This window comes from Apteryx rowi, unplaced genomic scaffold (genome assembly GCF_003343035.1).
Source record: "Apteryx rowi isolate R43461 unplaced genomic scaffold, aptRow1 scaffold_7, whole genome shotgun sequence".
Taxonomy (NCBI): domain Eukaryota; kingdom Metazoa; phylum Chordata; class Aves; order Apterygiformes; family Apterygidae; genus Apteryx; species Apteryx rowi.
In genome coordinates, this window is record NW_020450982.1 from 4,602,219 (window position 1) to 4,622,485 (window position 20,267).

The window sequence follows — 20,267 nt, forward strand, 5'->3', positions numbered from 1 at the left end:
CGGAGGCGGGAAAGGCGCGGGGCGGGCTTTGCCCCGCCCCTCCTCTAGAGCACTAGGGGTGGCCAAGCGAGCGCAGAACCGGCTGTGCCGCATCGACCCGTTCTGGGCTCTGTTGGGGGAGAGGCACAGGCAGACAGGAGGGGGGAGAGGGATGAGGGACGGACGGATTGACGGACGGACTGACAGAATGGCTGACTCATGGGTGGACTGACAGACAGACTGACTGATGGATGGACAGACTGAGAGATGGACTGACTGGCAGACTGACTGACTGACGGACTGACGGACGGACTGACTGACAGCCCGCCGGGCAGCCTGACGCGGCAGCAGGGCAGCGGGCTCTCTGCCGCTGGGCCTGGGGGACAGAGACGCCCGAGCTGGTGCTCGGCGCTGCAAGCCTGGGCTCTGCGTGACAGCAGCTTCAGCGCTTCGGCCCGGAGGCAGCGGGAAGCAGCCTGGGCCTGTGCGCTGCTGCTCAGCCTTCCTGCGCTCGTGCAGGGCCAAGCCTGAGCCGGAGGGGGCTGTCGCAGGTGCCTCTGCACGCCCAGCATGGATGCGCCGCTCACAGGGAGCTGGCGGTTGTTCCCTGACTCTTCCCCGCCGTCAGCGGTCCTGTCTTTTCCTGAGTTTCTAGGCAGATTTCCTGCACGCAGCAATGCAAATAAGACCCTCCCACAGAGGACAGCAGCTGTGGATCCTCATCAGTCTGAACAGGAGCCCTAATGCGCTGTGTCATGTGTAATTACGTGCAGCTAATGAAGCCCTGCTAATGCTCTGTCAATATCAAGGATCAGGTGCTGGCAGGAAAATACATCTGACATCTTCAGTACGACACGCTTGAAAGCAAACTCCCCCAAACCCCCGCCTGCCCAAATCAGGGGACGAGTGAGGTGGTTTGGCGGAGATGCTGCCCCCCTACTTGTGCTGTAGCTCCATCTTCTGCGCAGGGTGGTGTGCCTGCCAGAGGTCTCAACCGGTGTGACTTCTCTTAAACCCCAGAGCCTTCCTACATCGTAGGTGGAGAGAGGTGCAGAGTGTTGCCAGGGCTTTTGAGGGTCTCTGAGAACAATACTACAATGGTGTTAGGGCGAGGGCTTGAACTTTAAAGTGAAGTAAGTTGGATATTGCCTCCGAACCCAGATGCTCATAGCTGCAGTGACTCCTGCTAGCAGGAAGGAAATTGTGGGTGTCGTCACAAGCTGGTGACCCTTTGTGCCGAGGGACGAGCTCGGTGGAGTAGGAGGCACCCTCCCTGTAGACTCACTTTTCAACACCTAACCACAAAATAATAATTCTACACTCTTTTTTTACATACTTACCTGTTTAGGGTGCAGCTGACCCAAAAATCATGATTTTAGACCAGCATCCATTTGTGCACACACAGACCACAAAAAAAACCAATGCCTTTGGTACATCCTCAAGGGCATTTCTGGCATTTAGGGTGAAAAGCAAACCCACAGCAGCAGTAATTTCGGAGTAGATTTGTTTTCCTTGGAAGCGAAGGGCTGGTTAGTCCTCAGGAAAAAATGAGGCTGTTCTTCTTGTTCCGTGGATCACAGCTGACAGATGATAAATTATGACTGATGCTCACTACGCAGTTATAGGACAAGCTTCTTACAAATTGCAAAACCACAGAATTTTGGAGACACCCAGCTAAATTCTCCTTTTGGCTACCCAGGGGAAACCCCAAATAACTACATGAAATTATCCAAGTCCTTCTTATTGTTATGTAAGAACAGTGGAAAGCAAAATTCGCTCTGTAATGCAGTTTCTCAGGTCCCAGTCAGCAGTGGATGGGGCCATTGCATCTCTGTGCAGGAGAGTAATACAGTCCATAATACAAGATATGCCCTTTAGTAGGAGTCAGAGCATGTCCTCAAGAGCCTGTGGGTTCCCAGAGGCCTCGGTCGCTGAGAGCGTTAATACATCTCAGGAAACACCAGTTCTCCAGATGCTGGCCACGAAGCAGCCATGCCAAMCAGAGGCAGGCAGGAGTGGAGCCTGACCTTCAGTGCAGTCAAGACACAGCAAGCAGTTCACCATACAGTGCTTCATCAGTGTAGTTCTTAAAAGGGCTTCATTATGCACCTTTAAAATATAAACCATAAAATAAGAGTGGGTATAAGACAAAGCCAAACTCTTGCAGCTCCAGGACATTTGAGGTGTAAGTGAGCATAGATTCCTCACAGTCATTTACACCAGCTGAAGATCTAGCACCTTAACTTTTTTTTTTCCCTGGCTTTTTCTTTTAAGACCAAATGCATTTGTCAGTATTTTATTTCTGAAGTGCTTTCAGAGCTCAGTGACTAATGTTAGATGTTGCAATTACTGGCTCACTGGGCAGAGAGTGGTTCTATAGGAAGGTAATTGGCTATTTTTCCTGGCATGAATAATATTCACATTAATAGCCTCCCTCACCACAGCTTAGAGAGCAATTCTGCTTTGTGCTTTCTGCTTGTTAGGGGAACAGGCACATTTTCTGGCCTAGGCAGGCTGGATCAATAATAAGAGGAAGGGGAGGCAAGATGTGTTTTCCTGCTTTGTGTAGACATTAATGCTACAGCAACAGGAAAGATCTTAAGTCGTCTTATATCCAACACAGAACTGCTGACAACTTATTCCTATTACGGCTTTTCTGTTCTAACAATTCACGAAAAGGCCCCAGAGGAAAATTTGGGGTGATGCCAACACCTAGGATGGCCAGCCCACTGCTAAGCAAACAACGCCGCAAGGCTGCAAGCCTGTAGCAAGGTGGGTAGGTGCATGAGAGATCCGATTATGTTTGGTACAAATACATACTGTGAGATATTCCCAGCTCCAAACAATGCTGGATAAGAGATGCATCAGAAAGGAATATTCCTTTCTTTCTCCAGACAGAAAGTCTGAAGGACTTGCCCAAGTGACAAGCAGTCAGCAACAAGGTCAGCAGCACACTGAGCTGTTCCAGCTCTGTGGATCCCATCCTAGGATCCACTCAGCACTCACATTTCCACTCTTTTCTCCAAACCAGCACCTTCAGTTAGAGGTAACTTCCATCTTTCTAATTACACAATTTACTCCTTTTCTGGCTGTAATCAGCTCCCATTTATACAGCCCTGAGAGACCACAGGATAATAAACACCATGGGGAATAATCCTGTGATTTCCCTTGCCATCTCTGCAGGATGCTGAGTCCCTCCAGTATGAGCAAGAAGAGAGGAAGCTGAGCATCTTTCTCAATGACTCTATAAGATTAGGCAAGAAGCAGCCCCAAAATCATCAAACTGAGCCTTACTTCCAGTCACCACCATGGCATTAACTCATGACACTTGCTCAGTGTCAACCAACAGCACACTGCAGTGACCAGACCCTGCACAAGGCTATTCGGTGCCGGGGCCAGATATCTGTTCACCCTCCCCATCCCGCTCCTGTACATGCGTGAGGCTGAGGAAGGCCAGGGATTGCTCTCACTTGTGTGAGGCAGCAACGAAACCCAGGGTCCTATGGAGAGCGACCATGTAGTGACAGACACAGCCTGGTGCAGGCTGCCCTGGCCCACGGCAGAGGCGATTTCCCCAGCACCTTGAGCCCAGCATCCCTCTCCTCCCTCCCTGGTTCCTATTCCACCCAGTTCCTGGCTGATGCAGTGGCTCTCCAGCAACTTCTCTGACTTGGGGGATCTTCCTTCTTTAATCAACCTTTTTTTTTTTTCTCAGAGAGGTCCCCCCCTCTTGCTCCAGACTGTAGGCTCCCCCCAGTTTCCCATAGCACCTTTTAGGAAACACGCTGCAGGAATCGGGGCCTCATATGCAGCACTTCGCAGGCAGGTAGTAAGGACAGGCSCTGCCCGAGAGAGTTCACAGCCTCCTGTCCCCTCAAGAGAGCTTGCGATCTTAGTGGCAGACAGAAAACAGCATGAGAGAAAGATAATGTGAGAAAATGTCTCCTGGTGGAGGCAAACCTCAGACCTTGCCTAACAGCTTCAGCCATTCTGCAACAAAAAGTGGAGGCAAAACCTATAATCAGGATAATAAGAGCAGAGCTACAGCTTTAACAAAATTCAGTGGTGCCATCTGGATCTTCTCAGGTGAAGGTCTGAATGGGCTGGGATTGCAAGATCAAGACCCCAGCACGCCAGTATAGCTTGGACATATTCAGTTGCAAAGATAATTACTTAAATATACTTTCCAGTTAATTCCTTTGCAAACCACGAGAGGGAAACTGAGTACGATTCTACCAAGTTGCTGTCAGCTGGAGTTGTAATCCCATTTCATCACTGTCAGAGACAGCTCAAATGCCCTTCCACCAAAGCCACTTACTGAGAGAGATGAAACATTAAGTGCTTTAAAAAAATTAACTTCAGGGAGAAAAATCTTTTCGCCCTCCTGAGGTCAGGTGCCATTCAACACGCAGCCAGGCTGCACACTGCATGCTGGATGGAGGCAGAGGTTTACAGAGAGGATCCTAGCATTGCAGGTGCTTTCAGCATGTTTTCACAGATGTCGCAGAAAAGAAAACTGAGTCATGAGCCCAGACTGATTCAAGTCGGGCGGCTGACAGAGTTCCCACCCCTGGCCGTCTGGTAACTGAGCCGTACATGAAGGTGCTCTGGATCCGTCACAGCAACTGAGCACCGAGCTGAGGTTGCTTCCTCTGCCAGGCAGTGAGGTGCTGTGGCTAAGGGCGACCCACATCACCCAGCCGTCCCTGCTGTAACCTCCATCGGAGGGGTAGCTCATGCGGATGGGGACAGCGACCACTTCAGCCTTCCTGCTTCAACCCCACGGCGCTCATGAGCGCACCCGAAGATGCAGTCCTCGTGTCGCAGAGCAGGCTAGTACAGCTGTGCTGCTGCTACCGGCCTCTGCCTCGGGGCTCTTTGCCATCAGGCGTTATGCATTAGATTTCACGGTTTCTTTTGATTTATTTATGACTGCTGTCCCTTTGGCCCAAATGGTACCTAATCCTTTTTAGTGTCAGAAGAGAAAAAAGAAATMATTGCTAATCTTATTTATTAACAAAAAGAGACCCACAAAATCCTATTTCCTTAAAGCAGCAAAGCCAAAAGGAGCAGGGAGATCTGGGGCTGAGAAATCTCCATGGCTGCTACTCCAGTGAGCTTTGAACCCCAGAACAGTCATGTTCCTGGTTTCTTTCTCATGAGGTTGACCATTCCCTTTCCAGACCTCTCCTTGGCCCTGTGTTTGAAGTCAGGAAGACCTCCCCTCCCAAGGGCAGAGACTTCTGCACCACGCTGAGCCACACAGCACTGGCATGAGAGCCATGAAGGAGAGGAAGGAACAGAGTGACACGGAGACAGGAGAAGGATATGGGCCAAGCCAGGAAGACGAGCTGGGAACTGGGCTGGCCTCCAGATAAAAGAACAAGCTCCCTCAGGTAAAAAGGCCTGTTGCAAAGTGTGGGACCTTCTCCTTCCACATTGCTGCTGCATCCAGCCTTAATCACAGTCTCTGTGTCACTAACTTGACATTAATAAGCAGCTGATTCCTATTCAGGCTTGTGGCATTGGCTGGAGGAGTGTCTGGAAGAGGAGGCGCTGCTTTCAGGCATCCACTCTTCCTTTAAGAAGACCCTCACCGCAAAGTACTTTCYCCACCCCACCCTCGCTTCTAAATTATTACTGTTTTGCCAGAGTGTTTTTAAAAGTGCATCAGTCTGACTCAGGTTTTGAATCAACCCAAAACATTCAATTGATGCACAGCAAAATGTTCCGTTTTGTTTATAAGCTAATTAGCTTTTCTTATCTCCCTCATCTTTTTAAACGCAGACAAGCCAACAACCCAACCTGCAAATATCAAAAAGCCTGGTTTTTGAAAATGTCATACTCAGTCTCTGTTGGCACTTCCAAAAACACATCCCTTATCTCTTAAGGGGGAGGAGAGGAGGCTGAAATGGCTTCCCAAATTTGGCTTGATTTTGCAAATTGTTTTAGCCCTTCTGAAGCTCAATTTTTGCAAGAAATTTACAATCAGTTGCAATTTTCCTTGCCAAGCTCAGCCATTTACAGAGCACTCAGGGATCCGCAGAACAAATCCAAGGGCAGGACCCAGCCTCACAGAAGGGAGACAGACAGCAATCGTGCTGGGTCCTCACCAGCCCCCCCAGCACAGCCACCACAATTCTTTGAAGCTGTGTTCATGGGTGCCACCCACAGATACAAATATGTCTCTATGCAAGTCCAGCTGCAGGACCAGGACTGAAACAAAGAGGACTGCAACCATCTTCCCAGGAGAGGTAYRTCCATCACATCACTTTTATGATCTCCAGAGAGACACTATAGTCAGTCTGGGTGTGAAAGTTGAAAGAGAACGTATACACACACACACACACACACACACGGACTCACTTTCTAAGCAGTTAAGCTGCCAAGCATCCTCAACCACATTTAAAATATGCGCTTATCCGCTTGCATGACCAAGAAAGACTTTGTTGCAAATAGGTTTTTCTCCAAGGCAGGTGAAACTGCTTCCCTCCCTGCTGCCTGAGCCCCRTAGAGAACCAGCGCTGGTTTCCTTAGGAGAGTGGTTTGGCCCCTGCATGTGATTCCTGCTGATTTACACAACCCCTGAGGGCCGGGAGCGAGGCTGGCCGGCAGAAGCTATGCCCAGACCCAGGTTTGTTACAAAGTGGGTGGTGGAGGTGCATGTCTTGAGCTCCTCTCTTCAAAGAGGGGCTGGCAGGGGTTGAGAATAACACAGAGGCAACTGGGTTTCCACAGGCCTTTCGCCGCGGCAGGGGGTCCTGCCCAGAGCTGCCCCCCACGGTGCTAGGCTGCCCCAGGCCCTCTGTGCCTCCCGCGAGCTCTGGGGCTTGGGGGCCCATTTGGGAGTTCACAGAAAGGATGGTGCAAGCTCAAATACACCTGGTTTTACCTGTGGACAGACCATCATATTGCTCAGCCACATCATCCTGAGCTCGTATGTCACCCCTAACTGCACGTGACTGCTCTCTCCAGCCCTAAACTGCTTTGCTTTTGCTTAAAAAAGCTCTTCCTCTGGCAGCAGGCAAAATTTTATTTTCTTTGAACCTGATTAAATCTTCAATAGTAATATAAATTCTGGCTCCTATAAGTAATGGCATAGGACATAGGAAACATCATTTCATTGGGGCAATTAGTGCAGTCTAATTAAACCTTAGTCTTCTGATCAGGTTCTACTGATTAAGTGGGTTGCAGACACTCTGGATTATATTAACAAAATGAATCAGTTAATTACATGACAATCAATAAGAACTAAAAAGTAGGACAAGCAATTTGCCTTTAAATGACCATCTAAATTCATCAACATGATACACATTTGTAAGTGTTAAAGGAAGGGGCAGACTTGACAGATCTCTTAGGCACAAAGATAATCATTTCTGATGGTTACAATCTTGAAGAGCAGAGAACATACAGCATCTCCCTGAAAAAAGAAAAAATTATTATTTTTTATAATAGTTTACAAAACAAGCAGAGTATCAGCTAATGAAATTATGGGGGCGGGGGGTCAGAAATTTAGCTCTTTGATAAACTGAAAATCTTAGTTTGGAGTTGTGACCTAAAATGATCAGCACTGCTTTGAGCCAGAGACATTGTGGTCTTGAATGATTATTTGACTTAGAGCTCCCATCCAAATTGAAAACCTTGGTGAAGTGGGAGCTGGAAAATGACATTGTTAAAGAGGCAATTTTTGCCTTGAAAAGCTTAGAGTCTGAATGGAAGGACTTAAAAATTAACGGGGGGAAACTATTTTGTGAAAAATACAGAAATGCCTGTGTCGTTCTCATTTTGCAGGGCTCAAAACAGACAGACTATGAGGGTTTTTCAGCATTTGTAATGAGTGCTTTTAATCTCTTTTAAAAAAAAACAGAAAGTGTTATCAAGATGGCTATTGAGAATTTCTCCTCTCTGAAAGTAGGCTTTTCAGTCAAGCTAAAAAGCAATAACATCTTCAAAAAAATTTTCAGTGAAAATGTCATAAAAAATGAAATATCTGACAAGCACAACAATTTTCCCATCCTTGAAAAAAAGAGATTGGGGGTTTTATTTTTGACTTTTTGCTTTAGGATTTTGGTTGGATGGATAAAGCAGAATTAGAAAGGTAACTTCTCCCTCTTTTAGAGATGGAGACTGAGGACCAGAAAGATGAAGCGACTCACCCATGCTGGCAATCACAGACTCATTTAGGTCAGGAAAGATCTCTTGAGGTCTCTGGTCCAAACCCCTGCTCAAAGCAGGGCCAGCTTCCAAGACTAATCAGTTTGCTCTGGGCTTTGTCAGGCTGAGTGTTGAAGATGTCCCAGGATGGGCGCTCCAGCATCACTCAGGGCCCTTGTTCTCAGTCACAGAGAAATCACACCCAGATTTTTTGCCTCCAGGTTCAGCGCTCTGATGAAAAAATATCCTAGTGCCCCTCACAGCCCTGAGATAGTAACAGAAGAAATCCAGCAGGGTCTGTGTGTGCGGTGGCATGTAGAGTCGTAGTGTGAAAGAGAGCCTGGGAGAAAAAACGGCAGAGAGCTGAAGCCTTCTGAAGCCTTCAGACTCTGCCCACAGCCTTCAGAAGGGACACGGTAATTGAGCCTGGGTGCTTTTCAAACCAGCCTCATCTAACAAGCCACGCTGTAGACATTCAGTCCCACTGCAAGCCGGTCTCTGAAGAGCTTGCACCCTGCACACACATATGGGACTCGAGCTCAGTGTGCGCTGGGTTTGCCTTAGACCGACAGCACCATAACCCCGGTTCCCTTCCCTAAACACTGTGCAAATGCTGTAAGGTGAAGCTGGACTAACTCCACCAAGTATCACTCTTCACCTCGCAGCATCAACACTGCTTTATCGGCACTGCAGAACTGCGATACCCCATTTGTTGCCCTTGCTTTCCACCCCTCCACCCCTTCAGTCTGCCAGCAATAGCATTTCTTAGAGCACAGAGGTGATTTATGCGTTGCTCTATGAACAAAAAGCAAAACTGCAATGCCATGGCCTGGCACACCAGGCAAGGAATTTGCTTGCCATTTGTGGGCAATCATTTGCCAAGTGCTGTCTGCCTTGCACATGGAGCAGATCAGGCTTCCAGGGGACCTGGCAGCCTTCAGCACTAAACCCATTAGTGAAAAAAAAACCCTGCAGGAAGCAGACGGGAGCAGATTGCAGTGAAACAGTTCTGCTCGCGCAGTAGGCAGGTTTTAGTGATGCTGAGAGCTCTGGGCTCCTGGAATTGCCTTTCCAAAGTCTCTCCAGCTAGTTGCCGAGGTAGGGCCTGCAGAGAGTTCAGGCAAATACCCTTCATCTTTTTTAAGCCTTGTTTCTGAAGGAAGCAGGATTATGTCACTGTTCTCTCTCTCTCTTCCTAATAACTCTTAAATCCTTTGGCTGTTTGCACCAAATTTTTCAGAAGGGGACCAGTCTCAAAGACAGGCAGTTCTGACTATCTGGAGTAAATCAGCAACCAGGGAGAGGAAAGAGGGACTCTGCTAGTGTAAAGTGCCTCTCATTGACAGTCACACCGTGCATGAAACACATGCACACAGAGCATGAAACATCTCATTTACTGGGCACTATGGAGTCCAAGCAGAGCTCAGCTTCCAGGAACAACTCTGTGGGAAATAGGCTGTGCTGGTTCAGCCCGTCTGTCTCCCAAGCAAGTCATTCTGCTTTATGGCAGGGTTTTGCAGTTTGCCCTGAGCAATGTTAAATATGCTTGTTTCCATGAAAACAGGAATAAAGAGTTGATTTGTAGCATGGAAGGAGGTTGGGCTCAGTGCTTCTTTAGTCCTGAGCTGCTAGAGCCAGCCCATGGGCAGCTGCAGAAAAAGAGCTTGGTTTCATCCTGGGGTGTATAATGAGGCATAACCCGTCGAGGCATCCTTCCTCTCTGTGCAGCTGGAATACTGAACCCAGTTTTGGGTAACCAGTTTCAAAAATATGTGGACCCACTGTCAGGAGGGCAGAAGAGTAACCAGTATTATCAGAGCCCTTGAAAACAGGAGATTTAGAAAGACTGAAAAGGACCGGGATTACTTATCCTCAAAAAGGGAAGTATGAGAGCAGTCTGCAATTTGCAAAAAGTTCTTGCAAAGAAGAGATTTAATTCTTTTCTTTGCTCATAACAGGTAGGAAAGGAAGTAGTAGACTTCAGCTGCAGCCCAAGGAGATGAGTTAAAAATTAAAGAAAACCTTCCTACCAGGAAGAATAATTCAGCCATGGCACGTGCTGTCTGGACAGGTTGATGTTCCATCACTGCAGGTTTTAAGAACAGGCAATGCACCCTTCAGTTAGGGCTACGCTTTGGGGGGGGGGGACCCTTAGACCCCCTTCCTGGCCTATTTTCTACAGTTCTGTAAAGAAGSCACCGTCACTGAGGAGAACATTAGCAGGTTTATGCACTGCCTAAATAGATGGGCAGGATACAAACCTTACAAGAGAGGACGGCAGTTTGTCAGCTTCTGTGGTATGTTTGGTGTGGCACAAAGCCCCCAAACAGTCCCTGCTCCATTGCTTTAGGCAACGAGGATGCTGCAAATTCCAGGTTCTCATTCATGTCTAAGTTTCCTACCTCTATTCAGGAAAACATTGGGGCCTTCCTCCACTCCAAAACTAAGCCACAGTGAATTAATTGTTAAAAGCTTTGCTGAATGCTATATCCAGTTAGAACAATGCGACTCTTGCTAATTCAAACTTGGCCAAACCACTATCCCAGCAAATAGTGGAAAACTTAGGTCTGGATCCAAACTTTGCCATTGTTATCCTGAGCATTTGATTGTCTGGAGTAAAAACAGTGTTTACAGCTTGAATTGTAGAAGAAAAATCACAAAAGAACCACATTTCAGAATAACTACAATAAAACTAATTCACATGCGTATCAGCAATGCTAGGTCAGTCTCTCCAGGAGCTGCTACATCTCTAGGTTAAATAGTACCCTAGCATTAAAAATAAGTCCCTTAAAATTCACTGCTACTAGTACTCAACAGCATATGGATTTCAGCACTCACTGGCTTTAGCTATCTCCATAGCTGGCTCAGAGCTCACCTCCTCAGCTGGGCTCTCTGAACTCAAAGATATTCTATTGCACAGGCCAAAAAAAATCTCCCTGCTTGGCAGAGCAAACAGGCCACTGCACATGCCCAACATACACACAGTGCATGCGGACCCACCATGGCAATCCACACGCTGGGCATTACAAATGGCCCTCTTAACATTAGGAAGAAACACTTTTCTTTTCCACCTCCAAGACAACCTATTGACTTGTTCTTCTTGAAGAGTCTATTTTGAAGGCATAAGGACCCTAAGTCAGCTTGTGCCACACCGTCTAATCAGCAAAACCTGGCACATTCATGTGCAAAGAAGGTGGGGGGGAATAACCGCTTGCCTTTCACCTTAACCAAGCACACCTTGATCTCAAGAAACCCAGAGTGCTTGGAGTAAAGAAGCACAAGTTCAAAGAGACAGCAGGAAGTTAATCTGAGAGCAAAGGGTGCTCTTTAGGCAGGCAGGCAGAAGTAATTAAAAAGCACAGCCATTCCAATGCTTCAAAATAAATGACATCAAGTCAGCCATTATACACTCACTAAAGCAAGTGGGTCCTCAACTCTTAGCAATCAAGAAAAAGCAGAAAATTGGGGATGCATGGGCTGGACTGCAAAAGCAGGAGCTGGTGGGGCCCTTCACCATCCTTTCCCAGCCAGCAAAGGCTGCATCACCACAGGCGAGGCAGGGAACAAGCTGCTTTAGGAGACTCACATCTGCAGAGGACTTTCTGCATTTAAGTGCACCTCTCCTTCCCTCTCCACCAGGAATATCTACAGCAAAAAACATGCTCAGAGGTACCCAGAAGAGGGACTCGGTGAGCTTTAGCTCTTGGTAGGCAACTGCCTGTGTACCCCTTCTCCACCTCCCCCAGCACCCTCTTGCCAGCAAGCACAAGGTCCAACTGAGCCCCTCACTCTGCCTTGCCTTTTAATGGTTTTGGTGTGGAAACCAAAACTTGTCCTGAATTTAGGTCACATTTGGCACATAGTTGCAACAAACAGGAGCGTGGAAGATTTCTGAACTGCCAAAATGTGTTATTTCTCCTTCTTCAAACCAAAATGTCCCATTTTGATGTTTTCCATGCAAAGTGCACTGACTTTTCAGTGCAGTGTTTTAGTTATTATTTCACTTTCAAAAACTAAAGCCTGGCCCATGCTGGTCCTGGGAAGCCTGGTGACAAATCAGAGGCCACTTACACTTCATGTCTCCCAGCCCCAGGCAAATGTAATGTCAGAGCTGGACTCATGCTCCTGTTGCTTCAAAACTGCAAAAGATGCCCTGGATTGTTCACATAATCCTTCTATCTCTAGCTCCCCATCTGTATAATGCAGCCAACCATTGCCTAGTTTTTGTCCATTTAGCCTGTATGCTCTTAGCGGCTATCCAAGGACACCTAGCATGAAGAGCCCTCTCCGTCAGGCAAACAGAAGATGACTTGCATGAGCTGAACGCAGGCAAGCCTGGCAGTAAGAGATGGCATCTTTTATCAGAGAAATTGATCCACAAAAGTCAAGAGGAGCAGTTTTCTCTCTAGCAAGCAGCATCAATACACATATATGGATGCAGTGTTAGTATTTCTCCCACAGCATATCACCATTCCCCTTTCAGCATCCTTTTCTCCCTGCCCTGTCCCACAGCAGTGTGACATTCAGGTGACTGCTCCCTGACTCAGGCTTTTCACATCTTACAGCTAGGCCTGAATCCCTTGCATTGGTGATTCAAAGCCACAACCTCTCTCCTTTTCCAGATGTGTACCAGACACAGCTGAGCAGCAAGAGCCACATTCCGCTCAGCTGCCTTTGACTTAAGGAGTGCCAAGGAGGCTGTGGTGCCTCACTGCTCCTGGGGGGCAGGAAAGGAAGAGGTGCCGTTGAGCAGCACATCCCTTCTGCAAACCAACAGCTCCTTTCTTTCCTTCTCCCCCAGTACCCACATCATGCAGTGTGGCRCAGCCTTGGAGGGCAGATCCTGTCATCCTTGAGGGCTCAGAGAATCACCTGGATGCTGAGCAGGCTCCTGCTGCTCTGGAGTTTAGAAGATGCCTGTGGGAGTGTGTGATCCCTGCTGCCATGCTTTGCTGTCAGCTCTGCTCACAGGCAGATCTCTATAAGCCTCCCAAAGCCTCTGTGGAGTTGGGGCTGCTGGCAACAGTAGGAGCACTTTCCCCTRCTGTAAGAACTGATCCCTCCTAAAACCTGAAGTGATTGCATTAATCAGTTTGCTTCGAAGTAGGCCATGCTGAATGTGTTTGAGCCTGGATGATAAAATGAGGAGGGAAGAAGTGCAAGGAGATTAGAAAGGGATCGTGCTTAATTTGGGAACATCTCTGAGGATTTATTCCAAAGCATGAAAGCTATAGAGATCACTCCCGCCCAGAGATTAAAGATGCTCTGACTCACATCTCTGAGGCCTGACAATAGCTTATTCAGGAGAGCTGCCTGCAACCATGATACAGAGGATACAGTTTTCCCAGGGCATTTCAACTTGAGGCAGAAAAAAAAATAGACTTTATTAATTTCACCAAATACAATGACATGCAATGGTCCTGACCTTTCCTAAAGCTGGCTACAGATCTCTGCCCTTTCATGGGCCTGAGAAAAATACAGCCAGCAGCTGATCACTACTTCTGAATTGCCACTTTCTCGAGTCTCCTATTGCCTTTGGCCTCCAAACCAAAGCAGAGCTCAGGAGCCAGCAGAAAGCCCCTGTCAGTCACAGAGGAAGAGAGCAATCAACTCTTTCCTGATGTGCCCCTTCATGTCTCCATCTTCCATAGAAGCTAAATCCAGGGATTAAAGCTGTACAGCTGTTGTGTCCAGTTAACTTCTTACAGGCTACATGGCTCTCCCTGCTACATGGCCAACTCTGTGAACATCACACAGCCCCCATGCAGGTGTCCCTGTTCTGCAGTCCCATGCACAGCCCACTGAGCACTGGGTGTGTGGATGGTGCCTGGACCTCAGTGCCTCTCAAAATCACCTCTTACAATCAGTGTAAATACAAGCCTGTGCTTTCACCCACAAGGGCCTTTCAGTAGATACTGCAGTGAAGAGCTCATGGCTGATGCTATTGGCACCAACACCATCAAGGTGAAGATTAACATGGGGTACACCAGCTTCAGCTGCATTTACATAGCTCTCTGATCTTCTTGGCACCCACATGCAGGTCAAATGAAGGGATGGGAGGCATCACCTCATGTCTCGAGGAGGTCAGATTGCTGCTGCAGAGTATGGTGCCAGCAGGGTCCCTCTGTAGGAACCACACTCCCTGAATGGGATCCTGCAGACTGGGTACCACAGTTCAGGGCATCAGGGGGCCAGGGACCAGGCAAGTAGCCACAACACTGTGTTAGTGTTGCAGAAGAGGCTCCTCTGCATTGCTGTGTGGCAAATCAGCTTCGATACAGCAGTAGAGACAGCCCTTTCTGAGCAGCTGTGATCGCTGCTCTTTGTTCTGCTCTCCAAGAAAGCTGGACCAGAGACAAGCCCAGCCCCATAAGCAGCTCTGCAGAGTTTGTTTTGATCTTCCTGCTGACGGGAAAGGACAGCCAGAGCCTGCCGAACAGAAAAGGCTGTGTACTAGCTCTCGGTGTCCAGGTAATTGTACTCATCTCCCATCCATCATCCTGAGAACGGCAGGTTCTGTTGCCAGACCTAATGCCCATTATGCCATTTCTTTCATGAAGCGGGCTTGAAATTGATTTTGAAACAGAAGCAAGAGCCTGTATCAATTTTCCCCTTGGAGGTGTGACAGCATGTCTGCTTTCTGCCAGATTAGTTTATTTTGTTCTCTGCTCTGTATGTGTGTCCCCCCTTTATTCACTGAGACAGGTAGAAAGGATGCCATCTTTCTAATGTCAGGCTGGTGGGGGATCAAAGGTGACTTGGTAATATGACATGGCAGAATGACAGCCACCCCCACACTTTACACTGTGTCCATCACCCTCCACTGTCTTTGTTTGCCAAGGGAAAGGTTCAGGGAAGCTATCTGAAGGAGATCCATTCTCTACAGCTCATGAGGCATTTCCAAACCATGATATATGATGGCAAACCATGGAAGAAAGCTGGGCTTAAAGGCTAATGCACAAGTTTTCTTCATTTTGTGCAAGGGGACTCCATTAGAAGGCACCCCCAGATTTCTAAGCGACACAAGGTTATAGGACTGCTTTTTGATGGTTTTTGAGTCTCCAAGGTTGATGCTTTAAAATTTGTCTCTGTAACTAGAACCTGCGAAGATAAGATCGTACAAAGAGGTGACAGCCATGAGCACCAGACTGCCTGCTCTAGTGTAGCCTTGGAGCAAGATTACGATCTTCTTATTGGAGACAGAGCCTGAAGTGGAGCTTGAAATCCAATGCCCTCTGAGTCTCCAAGAGGAGGGAAGTGCAGGCTTCAGTTGCAGAGGGTCTCCAAAATCAGGAGAAGTTTTCTTTACAGATCTCTTTTGGATTAAATACTACCAGATCAGTTAASATTTCCTCCATTCTTAAGCAGAAATCTTATGGGACCATCTGATCTTGCAATATTCCTGTTACCAAGTAGAGTATCATTCAGCAAACACAGCCACCAAATCTGGTCCTGTTGGCAGCTTGACACACTGCCAGCCAGTATGGACCTAAACCTGGTGTGAATATCGTCCTCTCAGCTACAGCCAGGTAGGGCTCGAGGAGCCTTTGAAAAGCCACTTAGTCCAGCCTTCTACATCAGTTTGAGCAGACATTTGTTCAACCTGTTCTTTAAAACCTCTAGCAATGGAGAGGTCTTGGGGGGGGGGGGTGTCTCCTAATGCCGAAACTGAATTTCCTAGTTGTGACTTATTCCATCCCCCAGAGACGCTAAAAACTCCATTATTCCATACCTTTTTACAGCAGCATTTTCCTCTTTCCAAAGCTGTTTCCATGTTTTCTTTCAACCTTCCTTTCCACAGACTAAYTCTTGTTTTTTCCCATTTTCCCTGTACAGTCACGTTTCCTAGACCCTGGGATACTTTACCCTCTCCTCCCCTTAAAAGATCTGTCTATGTCTCACTTTTTTTCCTCTAAGCAATTCACCCTTCTCTTTTCTCTCCTGATTCTTCTTCACTGCCCTTTGAAACTGCATTTCAAACAGTCCCTCCTTGCACCTAGCTAAACCTTGGTGCCATGTAGAGATGCTGTACAGTTAGAGATAACTCTTTTCATGATTTGCTCTGTCACTGAAGGGAATAGCCCTGACTTGTAGCACAGACTCGTTCATCAGTGTTTCATATCTATGCATCTGAACTTCTTGCATTCAGATTATTCTGGGGCTAGTTTTAATAGTGGTTGAGTGGTTTCAGCACAGCCCTAGTGAAATATCCACATCTTCTGTCCACCATGGAACAGATGGAGCTGTTCTCAGTGAGACATTCATGCATATGCAATATCTACAGAGGAAAACATCTCAGGTCTTATAGCTGCTGCCAACAATACTGTCTGTCAGCTTCTGGATGAACTCAACTGAAATTTATTTAGGCAGTATCAGAAAGGAGCATCAGTAGAAAATTCCTCAAGTCACGTAAAAATGCCATTGATGCTTCTGGTGGAAAATCTTCAAATGTTGTAAACACCCCATTGAGATTGCTTTTTTGTCACTGAGTTGAAATCCTGACAAAAATGCTTGAAAAAAGATCCTTTGGAATGTTTTGACCAGCTTTTCACAAAAGCGTGTGATTAATAATTACAAAATAATTACAGTCCTTTATACCTAGTGGAATCTTCTGGATGAATGAGATTAAGGTATGAAAGACTTCAGGAAGCAAAAACACCAATAGATTCAGAAAGGACAGAACGTAAAAAAAACAGGGCCAGACATCCACACTTAGCGATATTCTAGAATTAACATTAAGCCATTTTTGTGCTTGTCCAGTGATACAGGAGTTATGTGGCTAAAAACAGATGTATGAGGTAATCCTATGATTAAAGAATCAAGATTTTGGTGCCCTTGTGTTAGAAGAAATGATGGAGCAAGGACAAGTGGAACTGTTCTCTCACCACCTGGAGATGGATGCTGTGGCTAATGCACCTGCCTACCATAAACACCTACGAGTTTATACATATGGCTCAGTGAAGTGAGGCCGTGCCATACCCCTGTGTGCCTGTAACACAACAGACCAGCTCTCCTCTACCCCACCTTGTCCTTAATTATTGCCCTAAAGAATTGTATTAAAAACTGTTTGCCCTCAGTCATGTCCATTTTCTAACCATCACCCCTCTGCCAGACTGTCCCTCCATTCACCATGAAAAGCCTAAAATAAAAAAGCCAGTGTTTTCAGCAAAACACAAAAGCCACAAATGTCTTGAGTAGAAATTGAGTTTTTCTGGATCTTCCAAATGTAGGCACGAGTTTCTGTAAACTCTGTCCCCGAGTGTGTGAAATGCTGAATGGCCCAACAGAAGAGCTCAGGCRGTGCTTGCACTGATTAGTCGAGCCCTGATTGATATGTGGATGTTTTAAGCTTTGTTCTCTAATGTACTTTCAGCAGCACTAATAAAATTTCCTTTGAACAAGTGGGAACAGGTGATCACACCATTATGTGTGTCTTGTCTGTCTAGATGATTCAGCCTCATGTTGTCATAGCAGCGTGTTCCCATCAGGGACTCTCACATTAAAGTAGAGGTCTTTTGTATGTGCTGGTTTGCAATTTGTAAATAATAAACAAAACCTGGTCACCTGCTTTGTTGGAAGAGGATTTGCTCTGTTGTTAGAATTGTAACTGCATTTAAAAGCAGGAGGAAAAATAAGGTGGATTGTTCACATGCTTAGGGCAACCATGTTGGGATTTCCAAGATAAAAATGCAGCCCAGATTTGACTCTGATTCTGGGAGTAAAACAAAAGATCTGTTAAATTTGCTCCTATATCCTCTGGAGTCAGAGTCATGTTCCCTTTCCTTCCGAAGGAGTACAAGCAACCTCTTTGGCAGTGTTATGTCATTACTCGTACCATAACCCAGGGAGCAGGACTTCGGTTATTTAACCGGCTCTGACAAATGCTTCTCTCCAGCTCCTGAGGACAAATTTAAACCTTGCTCTGAGTTTGTGCTGGACACCAGTCATCCCAGCACTGTGTACTGAGACCACTGTGATACTAGCTGGGATCCAAGTCTGATGTCATGTGATGTCATTTCATGTCATGTGATGTCACATAGTGCTGCCCTGATCATATCCCAAGTTGCTGGCTACTTATATTTGCTCTTCTCCATGCTGTCCCAGCTGGGGCTCTTACACCTTTCAAGCTGAGCACTGTGTATCACCACAGCCCAAAGACAGCATGGAGGGTATCTAAAACAACAGCAGTGTATCAATGCCCTGTGACAAAACATGCCACCCCAGTCTGCCTTAAGAACCAAGACAACTGAAAAGACACAAAATTTCTAGCTTTCTTAGAAGTAGCCAAGTCTGAAATCTGCACGTCTTCCAATTTTTTTTTCCCTGCATACATACAGGTGAATACTCAGTGGGACATTAAACATACAGAGAACATTAAAGACATGAAAGAAGCCCAAGTTCAGCCCCATGGCTGGGACCCTGGCAGACCTAACCAACTGTACCCCCTAGGAAGGGCCACAGCCACAGAGGGTTTGCGTGAGCTCCGGCTGGGACACAGCACCGGCCTGTGACAGTGTATGTGAAGATCTCAGCGAGTGTCGCACGCACATCCTGAGAGCCAACAAATCATTGGGGGAGGCAGGGGAAGTGCCTCTGCTAGGCAAGCCTCCTGTTGCCACTTTTGAAGAGACACTTCTCCTCACATCTCATCCCTGTGTCTTCCTGCAAGGTCAAATTGACATCCAAGGAGGCAGATCCTCCATCAATGCAAATCACAATCAGTGACTAGTTTAACTTGCTTCATAGGGAGAGGGCCTGAGCAGCTGCAAGTCCATCTGAAGTTGATTTACAGCCAGTCGTGTTTTGGGGCATGTGCAAAAAAACCCAAAAAACAAAAAAAGCCAACACACATACACACACAGAGAATGGTTAAGGAAGAGGAAAATGAAGATCCTAAAAGATCCTAAAATCCTACATCTAGAAGCATTCTGAGTGTCACCAATTTTTCTTGTCTGTTTTCCCTGACAGACAGAGTACAACAGGATTCAGGTGTCTAAGGAAATTTTTGATCATATTTAAAAAGAGAGAGTGAGAGAGAAAGAGAGGCTGAGGAAACTAGAATATGAGATGGGATTGCACTGTAATGGTGTGACCTCTCTGTGCCCAAAGCTCTGCCTTAAATTGGAAGAAAAGTGCCAATTAATCTGATGCTGAGGAAGGCACAGGCAACAAAACCATTTTATGTCCGCTCATTTCCCCCTGTGACGCGTAGCGCTCTCCACCTTGCTAATTGGAGAAAGCTTGCTAACAGCTCTCTGATGTTAGTTTAATTAAATACCTTTTGAATGCCTCTGAGCTGTTGGAACAGACAGCGGAGTTGTTCCAAGTCTGACAGTCTGAGAGATGGCTTCAAATCTGGGATTCCTTTCTTCATTGCTGAAAAAGCACCAACCCTGTGGGAGCAACAGAGGAGTCTCTAATAATAATGGAGCTAGAAACTAACAGCTGATAGCATCTGACTGTAGAAAGGAGGGTCTTCCACATCCCAACAGTTCTTGTAATATTGCAGTGAAGGTGCTCGGTCATCTTGGGAAAGATGGAGCAAAGGAAGGGCTCTGACAGAGGGAAGACAACTCTGCAAGGGGCTGTCTCCCAGGAAGAGGGGCTACAGGTCCGTAAAGGGAGTGGAGTAGCCAAGGGTGGTGGAGAAGAGAGGAAGAAGACATGCTCCTGGGGGTGACAGACAAAGAGAGGTAATTCAAGCACCTGACAGTGCTGGAGAAGAGCTTTGTCCCAAGTCCACAAGAGACTCTTCAGCAGCTCTCTTCTGTTCTGTGAATATAGAGTGGTCTTTGTGCTTTCTTAGAGAAGCAACTCTGCACTGGAATCAGGGCTCCCATGTGCTGAGACAATCTGTGGCCTAAATAGGAGGGCAATACAGGACTGATTTTATAAATGGTGAGCTGTGGCAGGTGGAGGTGACACATAGATGTGGAGATGAAGGTGATCACAGGTACCAGGTGGATTGTGGTGCATTGGCAGGGGAACCCAGATGCCCTGACAGCAAGGCCAAAGCCTCAACCACAAGACAACTTTTCCTGTTTTTTTAAAACATCCATTTCCCTCCCTCCACTCATGATCAGTTTAGAAGCTGTATGGGTGAGTGCTGGGAATGCTGCCTAAAGCCTAGGCAT